Source organism: Nerophis ophidion, linkage group LG01, assembly GCF_033978795.1.
Source record: "Nerophis ophidion isolate RoL-2023_Sa linkage group LG01, RoL_Noph_v1.0, whole genome shotgun sequence".
Lineage (NCBI taxonomy): Eukaryota > Metazoa > Chordata > Actinopteri > Syngnathiformes > Syngnathidae > Nerophis > Nerophis ophidion.
Window position 1 is genome coordinate 66,822,080 of NC_084611.1, and position 15,349 is coordinate 66,837,428.

Here is a 15,349-nt window from a genome sequence, read left to right on the forward strand (position 1 = left end):
ACCCGTGCCGCTTTGTCTCGCACGGCCAGTCGGAACCAAATCATGGCAAATCGCCATCGCAGACCAGCTCCCGACTAAAATGCCGGCCAGAAGGTATGGCTATCATCAAAAGACATTACGCTGCCAGGAGAGTCTAAGAAACTGGCACCTAGATTCATCGGACCATACGAGGTGAAACAGATGATCACTCCCGTCACAGCTCGACTCAAGGTACCCAAGTCTTTTAAGTCTTATCCGGTCTACCATGTCTCCATATGTACATCTTTGTCACCGCCTGCTGCCATCTTGTGGTTTGTGTTCAGTTTGCAATTGTTGGTGCAGCAGACCTGGCTCTTATTGTTTGTCTTTTTCCTAGAGTTCCTGTGTTTCCCAGTGGGCGGAGTTGTGAGACGTGCACAGCTGTAGCCAATCTTCACAACACTATTTAAGCAGCACCGCAATAGCCGAATGGCACTCGGCAATTCCACTCCGTTGACTGAAGACTCCTAGACTCCTTGCATGTTCACCTAAATGCCTCCTAAACTATTTCCTGTGCCATTCAGCTTGGTATGTACTTTTGTAGTTTACACGTCTTGCAACTTTGACCCCAGTTTCAGTTAGTGTATAGTTTAGGTTAGTCTTTTATTCACGGTGCTCTCTGTGTTCTCCTTTTTCGCACCGTCGCCTTTTGTTACATGCCAGTTTTGGATTATTGCTGTTATTCGCTACCTTTTGTTAAGTAAATAACTATTTACTCTCAATTGGCAACACTAAATTGGCCCTAGTGTGTGAATGTGAGTGTGAATGTTGTCTGTCTATCTGTGTTGGCCCTGCGATGAGGTGGCGACTTGTCCAGGGTGTACCCCGCCCTCCGCCCGATTGTAGCTGAGATAGGCGCCAGCGCCCCCCGCGACCCTGAAAGGGAATAAGCGGTAGTAAATGGATGGATGGATGCATCTGCATCTTTGGGTTCCTCTTTTCCACTGTTAATTGAACTGTGACAATCTTATTCATGTGTGGCTTTGAGTGTTAGGACTATTTACATACATTCATGAGCACTGTTTACATGAGCACATACATATTGTTTGGGCTATGTGTGAAAACATGTTATGCAGCAAAAATGTATGGACATGTTACTTAGTAGTGTTTATTTGACATATATTTTGTGTCTCTTTATACAGTTTTACAAAAAAGAAAAGAAACGAAAACAAAACAAATCAATACAAGGAAAAGAGAAAACAAAGAAAAAAATGACCAATTAGACAAGAAGAAAGGAAAAGTGCATTCTCTGTGAAAATCACTAAAGCTTCTTAAAGATAAAAGGCCTGGACTCTTTCTTCCATTTCCTTGGAATCTTCATGTTAACCATCTGTCAACTTGTTTACGTCACGGACACAGACACGTAGGACGGAATAGTACCTATGATGAAAATTACAGACCTCTGTCATCATTTTAAGTGGGAGAACTTGCATAATCGGTGGCTGACTAAATACTTTTTTGGCCCACTGTATATGTCGCACTGGAGTATAAGTCGCATTTTGGGGGGAAATTTATTTGATAAAACCCAACACCAAGAATAGACATTTGAAAGGCAATTTAAAATAAATAAAGAATAGTGAACAACAGGCTGAATAAGTGTACGTTATATGACGTATAAATAACCAAATGAGAAGGTGCCTGGTATGTTAACGTAACATATTATGGTAAGAGTCATTCAAATAACTATAACATATAGAACATGCTATACGTTTAACAAACAATCTGTCACTCCTAATTGCTAAATCCGATGAAATCTTTTACGTCCAGTCTCTTACGTGAATGAGCTAAATTATATTATTTGATATTATACGATAATGTGTTAATAATTTCACACATAAGTCGCACCCCCGGCCAAACTATGGAAAAAACTGCGACTTATAGTCCGAAAAATACGGTACTTGTTTTTTTTTCATTTACACCAGATTTAACAAGATCCAAATACCTGTATTACAGTGTGTGCAAACCACAACATTGTGCGTACTATTAGTAGGCGTGTTACAGGTGCAGACCGCCTCATTTAAATTGGGTTTTGCATTTACTTCTGGCTTCACGGTGGCAGAGGGGTTAGTGTGTCTGCCTCAAAATACGAAGTTCCTGCAGTCCTGGGTTCAAATCCAGGCTCGGGATCTTTCTGTGTGGAGTTTGCATGTTCTCCCCGTGAATGCGTGGGTTCCCTCCGGGTACTCCGGCTTCCTCCCACTTCCAAAGACATGCACCTGGGGATAGGTTGATTGGCAACACTAAATTGGCCCTAGTGTGTGAATGTGAGTGTGAATGTTGTCTGTCTATCTGTGTTGGCCCTGTGATGAGGTGGCGACTTGTCCAGGGTGTACCCCGCCTTCCGCCCGATTGTAGCTGAGATAGGCGCCAGCGCCCCCCGCAACCCCGAAAGGGAATAAGCGGTAGAAAATGGATGGATGTATTTACTTCTGGTTGTGGCCATGGAAACAGTTTACATTCATGTTGTGTCCTCCAATCTGTGTGCGATATTCTAACAAGTAGCACACATCTATAGTATGTAACACGTTTTTTACAATATAAAATTGCAATCTAGACAACAGGAACTATTTTTGGCATCCTGATGGTGTGCCCTGCAGGTAGGCGCTCTGCAGGATATGCATGTGTCCGAATTCCATCCAAACGCGGGACAATGCATGATGCATTGTCCTGCATATTTTCATATAGACATATTTTCATATAGACCAGGGGTGTCAAAGTCATTTTAGCTCAGGAGCCACGTGGAGAAAACCCCATTCCCGAGTGGGCCTGATGAGTAAAATCATGGCATGATAACTTAAAAATACAACTAGGACAAGTTCAGATTGTTTTCTTTGCATATTCCTACAGGTAAAGGATATTAAAAGCAATGAATATACTTTTACAAGCTCTGGTTCAGGGGCGTCCAAGTCATTTTAGCTCAGGAGGAAAATCTATTCCCATGTGGGCCGGACTAGTAAAATCATGGTGTGATAACTTAAAAATACAACTAGGACAATTTCAAATTGTTTTCTTTGTTTAACTTTGGCCAAAAATACAACAAGCCAATAATCATCTTGATAAAACACTTCAAGTTAGTTAAATTATGAAGGAAAATATTAAAGAAACAACTTTAAGTCCCAGCCTGTCTAGGATTGAACAAAAAACTAAATAAAGCATCAATACAAATTATTCTACATTGTAACTACCCCATTTGTCATTTCCACTGTTCACTTTCTTTAAATTTGCTGGGAAGACAATAATTTTCGCAGAACTATATCAATGTGCAGCATTTTAAGTGTTTATTTTACTCCTATTTGTTTTAAAGCCCCGCTTTACCGTATACCTCTTGCTAGGTATTCTTGCTCACCCTGGTATAAACTATTTGCTTGCCTAACCTAATTACTATTGCGACATCCAGTGGACACATTCAGAACAGCAGTTTCTTTCATTTAAAAATGCAGCACAATTTTACACCTAGCAAACTTGATTGAACCGGTTCGCGGCCCTGATCCGGCCCACGGGCCGCATGTTTGACACCCCTGATATAGACAATATGAAAATTTTGACAGTATGCTTCCAAAAGGAAAAAAAACAAACATTAAAAAAAAAACATCAGCTGACAGAAAAACGTATCAATTACATTTGTTCTGATAAACCTCTTAAGTCATCCAACAGCTATAAAATTCTAAAATGATATTGCTCAACAGACGACGTGTCTGATAGTTTTTATTTCTCACACTTCATACATATTGACACGTATATTTTCTCTGCATTGTGAAGAGAAGTAAAGTGAATTATATTTATATAGCGCTTTGCTCTAGTGACTCAAAGCGCTTTACATAATGAAACCCAATATCTAAGTTACATTTAAACCAGCGTGGGTGGCACTGGGAGCAGGTGGGTAAACTGTCTTGCCCAAAGACACAACAGCAGTAACTAGGATGGCGGAAGCGGGGATCGAACCTGGAACCCTCAAGTTGCTGGCTCTACCAATCGAGCTATGTCTTTGCCGTACAAGCATCTCTTTTCTCACGGCCGTGCGTGTAATTGTCCCAGTTTTCCCATACTTTTCAGACTTACTAAATGAAGATGCAAAATAGCACCTGCAGAGCAGTGATGAGTCTTGATAAATCATACTGCAAGTGCTGAATGACGTTCTGATGATCGACATATATTCCGCATATTCATGGAAACCAAAATGTTATTTTACTCACTAAAGAGGCGCAGACCTCTGCACATAAGTTTATTGGTATCAAGTTTGCAGGTGTTTTAGTACACGCAAACCATTAGTCGATCAGGCCCTCAGTTCTGTGTTCAATAAAAGGCTATTGGTTTCAAGTTTGTGCGAGTTACTTCTTCTTTTATATGTATTTAACATTGTTTTCTACATATAAAACATAATTTCTCCTGAAAACGTATTTTCAGTGAACCCTTTGAAATGGATTGCTCAGGAAAACCAAGGTACTACTGTGTATATATATGCACTGTATTCACATAGTTTGTGTGTGCAGTCTTCATGTCCTCCAGCTGTGTTTGTAGAGCTACATTTCTATGAAGTAGCAGTTAACCTTTCCTGCCTGTCTGAAGCCGAGGTGTCATGGCATTTTATTAAGTGTGGCAGGTGATGTATTACTACACTTGGCACTGCAAGATTACATTACCTCTTAACTTTCTTCACATTTTCCTCCCTCCTTCCCCCCACAACTCTCTCTTATCTTTGCTCACACTACACACCTGCTGGACTCTTCCTGCCTGCTGACAGCAGGAGAGCAACAAATGATGCAGTAAAACAGAAAATGGGTAAAGAAAAGATGACGCGCTAAAACAGATTACCTTATTTTTCAGATTATAAGGCACATTTAAAATCCTTTCATTTTCTCAAAAATCGACAGTGCGCCTTACAACACGGCGCACATAATGCATACTTGCCAACCCTCACGGATTTTCCGGGAGACTCCCGAAATTCAGCGCCTCTCCCGAAAACCTCCCAGGACAAATTATCGCCCGAAATTCACGCAGAGCTGGAGGCCACGCCCCCTCCAGCTCCATGCGGACCCGGGTGACGTGTCGACAACCTGTTTTCACGTCCGCTTTCCCACAATATAAACAGAGTGAATTATGAATTATATTTATATAGCGCTTTTCTCAAGTGACTCAAAGCGCTTTACATAGTGACACCCAATATCTAAGTTACATTTAAACCAGTGTGGGTGGCACTGGGAGCAGGTGGGTAAAGTGTCTTGCCCAAGAACACAACGGCAGTAACTAGGATGGCACAAGCGGGAATCGAACCTGCAACTCTCAAGTTGCTGGCACGGCCACTCTACCAACCGAGCTATGCCGCCCCATAGCCTACCTAATGACGTTATAACTGTAAAATGATCGAGGGCGAGTTCTTGGTTTCTTATGTGGGTTTATTGTTAGGCAGTCTCATTAACGTTCTCCCAGCGCGGCAACAACACACAACAACAGCAGTCACGTTTTCGTCTATCGTAAAGCAGTTTGTGTGCCGTAAACAGCAATGTTGTGACACTCTTAAACAGGACAAAACTGCCATCTACTGTGCATGCATATGTGACAATAAAATCTACGGCTTTTAGAGCAGTGGTTCTCAACCTTTTTTCAGAGATGTACCCCCTGTGAATATTTTTTTAATTCAATTACCACCTAATCAGAGCAAAGCATTTTTGGTTGGAAAAAAAAGATAAAGAGGTAAAATACAGCACTGTGTCATCAGTTTCTGATTTATTAAATTGTATAACAGTGCAAAATATTGCTCATTTGTAGTGGTCTTTCTTGAACTATTTGGTAAAAAAAGATAAAATAACTAAAAACTTGTTGAAAAATAAACAAGTGATTCATTTATAAATAAAGATTTTTTACACATACTGCCATGAGGTGGCGACTTGTCCAGGGTGTACACGGCCTTCCGCCCGATTATAGCTGAGATAAGCACCAGCGCCCCCCGTGACCCCAAATGGAATAAGCGGTAGGAAATGGATGGATGGATAGCTGTAAATTGGATCGAACTTTCACAGTATCATGTTAGACCCGCTCGACATCCATTGTTTTCCTCCTCTCCAAGGTTCTCATAGTCGACGTCCCACTGGGTGTAAGTTTTCCTTGCCCTTATGTGGGCCTACCGAGGATGTCATAGTGGTTTGTGCAGCCCTTTGAGACACTAGTGATTTAGGGCTATATAAGTAAACATTGATTGATTGATTGATTGATAAATATACTCCTCCCCTCATAACCACGCCCCAACAACGCCCTGCCCCCAACATTGCCTCTCGCCCAACCCCTGACCACGCCCCCCACCCCGCGAAATCGGAGGTCTCAAGGTTGGCAAGTATGGCCTGATGTACGGAATAATTCTGGTTGTGCTTACCAATCTTGAAGCAATTTTATTTGGTACATGCTATAATGATAAGTGTGACCAGTAGATGGTCGTCACACATAAGAGATATGGTGTTGACTGTATCTAAATGTAAATCTGAACCTAAAAGGTGAATCTAAATATAAATGAATCCATCCATCCATTTTGTACCGCCTATCCCACCGGGGTCGCGGGGCGTGCTGGAGCCTATCTCAGCTGCATTCAGACGGTCGGCGGGGTACACCCTGGACAAGTCGCCACCTCAGCACATGGCCATTCTAAATATATATGTTTAATCTAAATCAATCAATCAATCAGTCGAAATGTATTCATCCATCCATCCATTTTCTACTGCTTGTCCCTTTTGGGGTTGCGGGGGGTACTGGAGCCTATCCCAGCTGCATTCGGGCGGAAGGCTGAGTACACCCTGGACAAGTCACCACCTCATCGCAGGGCCAAAACAGATAGACAGACAACATTCACACTCACATTCACACACTAGGGCTAATTAGTGTTGCCAATCAACCTATCCCCAGGTGCATGTCTTTGGAAGTGGGAGGAAGCCGGAGTACCCGGAGGGAACCCACGCATTCACGGGGAGAACATGCAAACTCCACACAGAAAGACTCCGAACCCGGGGATCGAATGCAGAACTTTCATATTATGAGGCACACACACTAACCCCCCTGTTCCACCTTGCTATTTAATCTAAATCGAAATCTTGAATCTAAATCTCAAATCGAAATGTGAGTGATAAAAATGTACTCAATCAATCAAAGTGTATTTATATAGCCCTAAATTACGAGTGTCTCAAAGGGCTGCACAAGCCACAACGACATCCTCAGTTCAGATCCCACAGGTCATGGAAAAACTCACAACCCAGTGGGATGCAATGGACGTCGAGTGGGTCTAGCATAATATTGAGAAAGTCCAGTCCATAGTGGATTTAACGTAATAGTGAGAGTCCAGTCCATAGTGGGGTTAGCAGGAGACCATCACGAGCGGAGACGGGCCAGCAGCGCAGAGATGTCCTCAACCGATGCACAGCGGTCCACCCCGGGTCACGACTCTGGACAGCCAGCACATCATCCATGGCCACTGGACCCGTGCCCCCCCTTCCACAATGTAGAGGGGGGCAGAGTAGAAAAGAAAAGAAAGGCAGATCAATTGGTCTAAAAAGGGGGTCTATTTAAAGGCTAGAGTATACAAATGAGTGCTAAGATGGTACTTAAATGCTTCTTCTGAGGTGGCATCTCTAACTGTTACCGGGAGGACATTCCAGAGTACTGGAGCCCGAATAGAAAACACTCTACAGCCCTCAGACTTTTTTTGGGCTCTGGGAATCACTAATAAGCCGGAGTCCTTTGAACACAGATTTCTTGCCGGGACATATGGTACAATACAATCGGCAAGATAGGATGGTAAAACTTCAAAGTCACATCTTAAATGCACAGGAAGTCAGTGCAGGTGAGCCAATTTAGGCGTAATATGATCAAACTTGTTCTTGTTCTTGTCAAAAGTCTAAATCTAATTTAATTAATCCAATCTAAATCTAAATGTTAACTCTGAATCTCAATCTTAAAGGCCTACTGAAACCCACTACTACCGACCACACAGTCTGATAGTTTATATATCAATGATGATATATAACATTGCAACACATGCCAATACGGCCTTCTTAGTTTACAAAATACAATTTAAAATTTCCCAGGAGTTTTGTCTTGAAAACGTCATGTAATGATGACGTGTACGCAAGACGTCACAGGTTTATAGGAAATATGAGCGCTGCACACACACACACAGCTAAAAGTTGTCTGCTTTAACGGCATAATTACACAGTATTTTGGAGATCTGTGTTGCTGAATATTTTGCAATTTGTTCAATTAATAATGGAGAAGTCAAAGTAGAAAGATGGAGTCGGGAAGCTTTAGCCTTTAGCAACACAAACACACGGTGATTCCTTGTTTAAAATTCCCAGAGGTGAAGCTTTCCTATGGATCAGAGCAGTCAAGCGAACATGGATCCCGGCCAAATGTCAACCAGCAGTTTTCGGTGAGAAATTTGTGGTAAAAAGTTGCCACTTACCGGCTGAGTTTGTGCCGTCCATACAGCTGCCGTCGACTTCCATCAGACACTGGCCTCAAGACACCCGTGGATAAACCCTTCCGACTATAAGGTACTATAAAAACTCACTAAAACACTAGCAACACAATAGAAAGATAAGTGATTTCCCAGAATTATCCTAGTAAATGTGTTTAAAAACATCTGAATCGCTCCCAATGCATTCGCGTTTTTTTTTTTTAACTTGATTTTTTTATTTTTTTATTTTTTTTCTAGTCCGTCGCTATCAATATCCTCAAACACAAATCTTTCATCCTCGCTCAAATTAATGAGGAAATTGCCGTTTTCTCGGTCCAAATAGTTCTTTTTGTTGGAGGCTCCCATTAAAAACCATGTGAGGATGTGAGGAGCCATCAACATGAGACGTCATCATCTGCGACTTCCGGTAAACGCAGGGCTTTTCTATTAGCGACCAAAAGTTGCGAAATTTATCGTCGATGTTCTCTACTAAATCCTTTCAGCCAAAATATGGCAATATCGCGAAATGATCAAGTATGACACATAGAATGGACCTGCTATCCCCGTTTGAATAAGAAAATCTCATTTCAGTAGGCCTTTAAATCCAAATGTAAGCGTTAAATCTCTTGCTAAATCTCTAATTATTTAGTGAAAGTCATAAATTATGGTGTACCAAATGAAGAAGTGTAGTCACACTTTTCTGTCAGATATGTTTCCCCCATTTAGCTTAATTGTCTTACATTTAACAGCATCCGTTGACCTTTCTCTGTCAGTTTATGTGGCCTACCGCTTGGTGGCTGAGTTGCTGTTGTTCCCAAACTCTTCACTTTTCTTATAATAAAGCCCACAGTTGACTTTGGAATATTTAGGACTGAGGAAATTTCACGACTGGATTTGTTGCACAGGTGGCATCCCATGACAGTTCCATGCTGGAAATCACTGAGAGCGGCCCATTCTTTCACAAAGGTTTGTAGAAACAATCTCCATGCTGAAGTGTTTGATTTCATACACCTGTGGCCGGGCCAAGTGATTAGGACACCTGATTCTCATCATTTAGATGCGTGGCCAAATACTTTTGGCAATATAGTTCATGTGCGACTGAACTTTTACATTGCAGCACTCAGTAGGCTGGAGCCGCTTAGAGCGCCATCGTTTGGAGGAGGCGCCAGATTGAAGAATATAAAAGGGAAAAAAAAGAAAGAAAAAAAAAAGAACAGTAAAAAATACGGAATGTTAGTTTAATGCGCACTCTGTAGATTTAATTAGAACATTTTTTGGGGAAAAAAAAAATCAAAATATAACCTATAACCTATGGCGTGACGTGCTGCCACCTGCCGCCTGCACCGTTAACCTGACATATATATTGCTGCCACTGCGAGTGTCTAGTGGGGGGGCCACATCACTTCGTGTCGCGGTCGAAGAAGGCAGGTGGAGCAATTTTATCTGATTGATCATCTTTTACAATGAAAAATGTGACATCAAAGTTATTTGCTGCAGTCTACAGAGCGAAGCACGCGAAATACGGGCTGAAAGGACAGGTATGAATCTACATTAAAGCTAATTCATTTTTAGCATTAGCATCCTCCATCCAGCCATTCATTTACTACTGCTTGTCCCTCTCATGACTTTTTATATGGGTATTCCTAATCAGAAAACCGCGAGAGTCCTACGCAAACGATAACTATAAGTCCAACTGGGTGAACTTCTGAAATGTACAGAAGGTAAATAAGCGATATCTGCAAAGCAGAACATTCGGGAATGCACGGAGGGTGAAAAAGTCGGTGTACTCAACCAAAGCTGTATTTAATGTAAGCTATTGTTTAAAGGATATCATGTACGTTATTATCGATGATCTAGATCAGGGGTCCCCAAACTACTAAATCCCAAGTAAAAAAAAAAAAAAAAGAAAAAATATATGTATTTTTGTTAATTATTATTTTTAAAAATCTGTCCTTCCTAATCCATTTTCTACCGCATGATAATTTGTCAATAACATGACAAAATTGCGCTCGGAAGAGATATTTATATATATATATATATATATATGGCTTCACGGTGGGAGAGGGGTTAGTGCGTCTGCCTCACAATACGAAGGTCCTGCAGTCCTGGGTTCGATCCCAGGCTCGGGATCTTTGCATGGAATTTGCATGTTCTCCCCGTGAATGCGTGGGTTCCCTCCGGGTACTCCGTCTTCCTCCCACCTCCAAAAACATGCACCTGTGGATAGGTTGATTGGCAACACTAAATTGGCCCTAGTGTGTGAATGTAAGTGTGAATGTTGTCTGTCTATCTGTGTTGGCCCTGAGATGAGATAGCGACTTGTCCAGGGTGTACCCCGCCTTCTGCCCGATTGTAGCTGAGATAGGCGCCAGCGCCCACCGCGACCCCAAAAGGGAATAAGCGGTAGGAAATGGATGGATGGATATATATATATATATATATATATATATATATATATATATATATATATATATCCATCCATCCATTTCCTACCGCTTATTCCCTTTTGGAGCTACAATCGGGCATATATATATATATATATATATATATATATATATATATATATATATATATATACATCTATCTCCTTCTGCTTAGTCGAGGTCGGGTCGCAGGAACGGCAGCCTAAGCAGGGAAGCCCAGACTTCTCTCTCCCCAGCCAGTTTCTACTGCTCCTCCCGGGGGATCCCGAGGCGTTCCCAGGCCAGTCAGGAGTCATAGTCTTCCCCAGTGGCCTCCTACCGGTCGACATGCCCCAACCACCTCGTCTGGCTCCTCTCGATGTGGATATATATATATATATATATATATATATATATATATATATATATATATATATATATATATATATATATATATATATATATATATATATATATCCATCCATCCATTTTCTACCGCTTATTCCCTTTTGGGGTCGCAGGGGGCGCTGGCGCCTATCTCAGCTACAATCGGGCGGAAGGCGGGGTACACCCTGGACAAGTCGCCCACTCATCGCAGGGCCAACACAGATAGACAGACAACATTCACACACTAGGGCCAATTTAGTGTTGCCAATCAACCTATCCCCAGGTGCATGTCTTTGGAAGTGGGAGGAAGCCGGAGTACCCGGAGGGAACCCACGCATTCACTGGGAGAACATGCAAACTCCACACAGAAAGATCCCGAGCCTGGATTTGAACCCAGGACTGCAGGAACTTCGTATTATGAGGCAGATGCACTAACCCCTCTGCCACCGTGAAGCCCTATATATATATATATATATATATATATATATATATATATATATATATATATATATATATATATATATATATATATATATATATATATATTTATATATATATATATATATATATATATATATATATATATATGTATATATACATATACATATATACAGTGGGGCAAAAAAGTATTTAGTCAGCCACCAATTCTGCAAGTTCTCCCAGTTAAAATGATGACAGAGGTCTGTAATTTTCATCATAGGTACACTTTAACTGTGAGAGACAGAATGTGAAAAAAAATCTAAGAATTCACATTGTAGGAATTTTAAAGAATTCATTTGTAAATTATGGTGGAAAGTAAGTATTTGGTCAACCATTCAAAGCTCTCACTGATGGAAGGAGGTTTTGGCTTAAAATCTTACGATACATGGCCCTATTCATTCCTTCCTTAACACGGATCAATCGCCGTGTCCCTTCAGCAGAAAAACAGCCCCAAAGCATGATGTTTCCACCCCCATGCTTCACAGTAGGTGTGGTGTTCTTGGGATGCAACTCAGTATTCTTCTTCCTCCAAACACGAGTTGAGTTTATACCAAAAAGTTCTATTTTGGTTTCATCTGACCACATGACATTCTCCCAATCCTCTGCTGTATCATCCATGTATCCATTTTGGTATAAACTCAACTTGTCGTGTTTGGAGGAAATAGAATTTTATCAAGCATATTTGACAATCAGCATGATTTTGTAACAGTTCACTTTTTTATTATAATACTGAAGTTTAGTGTAATAACCAATTTTAACATAATTAAAACATAATTTATAAACCTCACTATATTATCAATTATGAGCATGTATTTAGCAACTGGGTATTAATGGCACACGCTAAGAGAGCTTCCAGACGTCTAATGGGAAAATGTGTTACCATATTCTTAACAGTGACAGAGCATTATGTGGCCGGGAGTTTAGGGTAAAAAAAATGTATATGAAGTACATCTATGTGATTAGATCCTGGCTGACATGACAACGGTATATTACCGACAGGGTTTCACATCAATTTTATTCAGGTGAAACCAACATTAGTTACATCAGTGCAATTTAATGTTAAAGTTATGTTGATAACACATTTCAGATCGGATTAATTTTAAGATAAAAGTGGACTTCATTGTGTTACATTGCTGGAGTTGTATATAAAGATTGTATAATAAGGTGGTATAACTCATGTTAGCTCAGGGGCTGCATGGAGATAAATCTTTTACCAATTGGGATGGACAGGTAAAATCATGGCATAATAAGTTAAAAATACAACAAAAACAACTTTTTCTTTATTTTACTCAGGCCCAAAATACAAAATGCACATTCTGAAAATGTACATATCACAAATAATTCTCTTGACAAAACACTTCAAGCTAGTTGAAAATTCTGAGGAAATAAAGGGGGGAGTTTTACAAACACATAGAAGTGGTATTACGCCCTGCCATCTACGCATCATTGTGTATCGATAGAAAAAGTAAAGTTGCGCAATTTTGAAGAATTTCAACAGAACAAAAATAACTTCAATGACTGACAGTGTGGCCCTGGGATAAGGTGGCGACTTGTCCAGGGTGCACTCCACCTTCCACCCGATTGTAGCTGAGATAGGCACCAGCGCCCCATGCTACTCCAAAGACATACACAAAGTCAGTCATATCCTATTCTTTTTGTCACTTAAAAAAATAGAGGACATGACCTTGGTGTCCTCAATGGTAGTTACGGCAATTAAAAGTAGTTTTAGGAAGATCATTCTTTATTTCGCAGGGGGACAGTGATGATACTGCCTTACACATGGAATGGAAATTATTTATTGTCAATTCTTAACATTCACAAGACACATAAGAACTTAAAAGTAAATTTTCGTCACAGTCCCACTAAGAGCAGACACACGTTACAGGGAGACAAGCCATTTTTACGGCGCTCCTTAAAAAAGGTGGGAAAAAGGTGATATTCCGAAACGGGGGGAAGAGTAAAAAAAATCATCAGTCAAAGGCTGGACCCCCAGGAAAGGGTCCAGGCTGAGTCCTAGGGAAAAAAACTAATTTGCAATGCACACATAAACATATTACATTTAATCACGACAACTCGCACAGAGGGGGGTGTGGGGAGGAGTTGGAGCCCTGGAAGGCTCCGAGGGGAAATACAAGCGGTGGTGAAGGCGTGGGGACGGGAGGTGTGTGTGTGTGTGTGTGTGTGTGTGTGTGTGTGTGTGTGTGTGTGTGTGTGTGTGTGTGTGTGTGTGTGTGTGTGTGTGTGTGTGTGTGTGTGCCCAATTGTCTGGGTGTGATGGTGTAATGTTTTTGTAGAATGAGGCCGATCTAAAAAAGTTCATTTCCAGGTGTCGTTGAGAAGGGGAGGAGGTCAAACGCGTCCATCATTGAGGTGTCTTTGGGGGTGTTTTTCAGAACAGCCTGGTCCTCAAGGCCATTCAAGGGAGTCAAATTGTAGATTAGGATGTTTGTTTTTCACGAACAGACAAAACAATGGCTTGTCTGTTCTTCTCTTATGAAGGCTAAACTAACTGCACGACAACTCAAGCAAACATTGCTAACGTATTATTCACACATTTCTAACGTACAGGTGTTACTTACCGTTTCATTGACTCCTCTATTGCCATAAATAGTAATCACCGAGCCTGCCATTAAAAGTGTTTTTTTTTTCTGAAAATCCATCTTTTTGTGAAGGTCTGCGGTTGAAGCAGGGTAATCTTTGCACACACTCAAAGTGACGTTATCACAGTGCAAGGCACATTGCCTAAAATTCTAAAAGTTACAATTAAGGCACTTTTTATTTCAAACGAGGCAAAAAAAATGTGTTTAGTGACCTCTGTTGGTAAAGCAAACCAACAACAATATTTTTCTTTTGTTGGGTTTCATTGTCAACATGATGTTGTAGCACAGTGGGTTTTACATCATATTTAATTGGCTGAGTCACCAAGGATGTTTGGGTCAATTTCTACCATATGGATGATCCGCTGATGTCACACATAGCAAACACATCAAAAAAGGAGCAAATTCCAAACAGACCGTTTGGAGGAAGTATGAAGGAAAACAAGATTGTTTTAAAACTATCTCTTCAATGACTCCACGGTTTGATTTCAAATCGTTGCGACTTATGCAGGTCTCAAAACACATGAGCAGGTACCATCAGGTTAAAAAGACAGTTAGTTTTGCATAATAGGGGCCTTTTATTGGAACCTTTTTAAACCTACCAGAAATCAAATGTGTTTTTTTCCTTGCTGTATTTATCTGTATCTTCCAACTATTTTCTTATGGTTGTTCTGCCCTGGGTAGTGGGGTCAACAGTCTCAAGGAGAAAACCACAATTCCTGGTCTCTATCCACCTCTTTCATGTTCCACAGAGGACAATCAAGGCCTAGGTGCGCTGCAAGACCCTCCAGTGTGTCCTGGGGCTTACTTCCAACTGGCCATGCCTGAAACACCTCAGCAGGGAGGCATTCAGGAGGCACCAGAACTCGATGCTTGAAGGCACCTGAACTGGCTCCTCTCTTTGTGAAGGAGCAGCTGTTCTACTCTAAACCCCTGCTGGATGACTGAGCACCTCATCCTGTCTCTGTGGGTAAGTCCAACTCCCCAAAGAATGACATTCATTTCAGTTGCTTGCGTCCTGGATCTTGCTC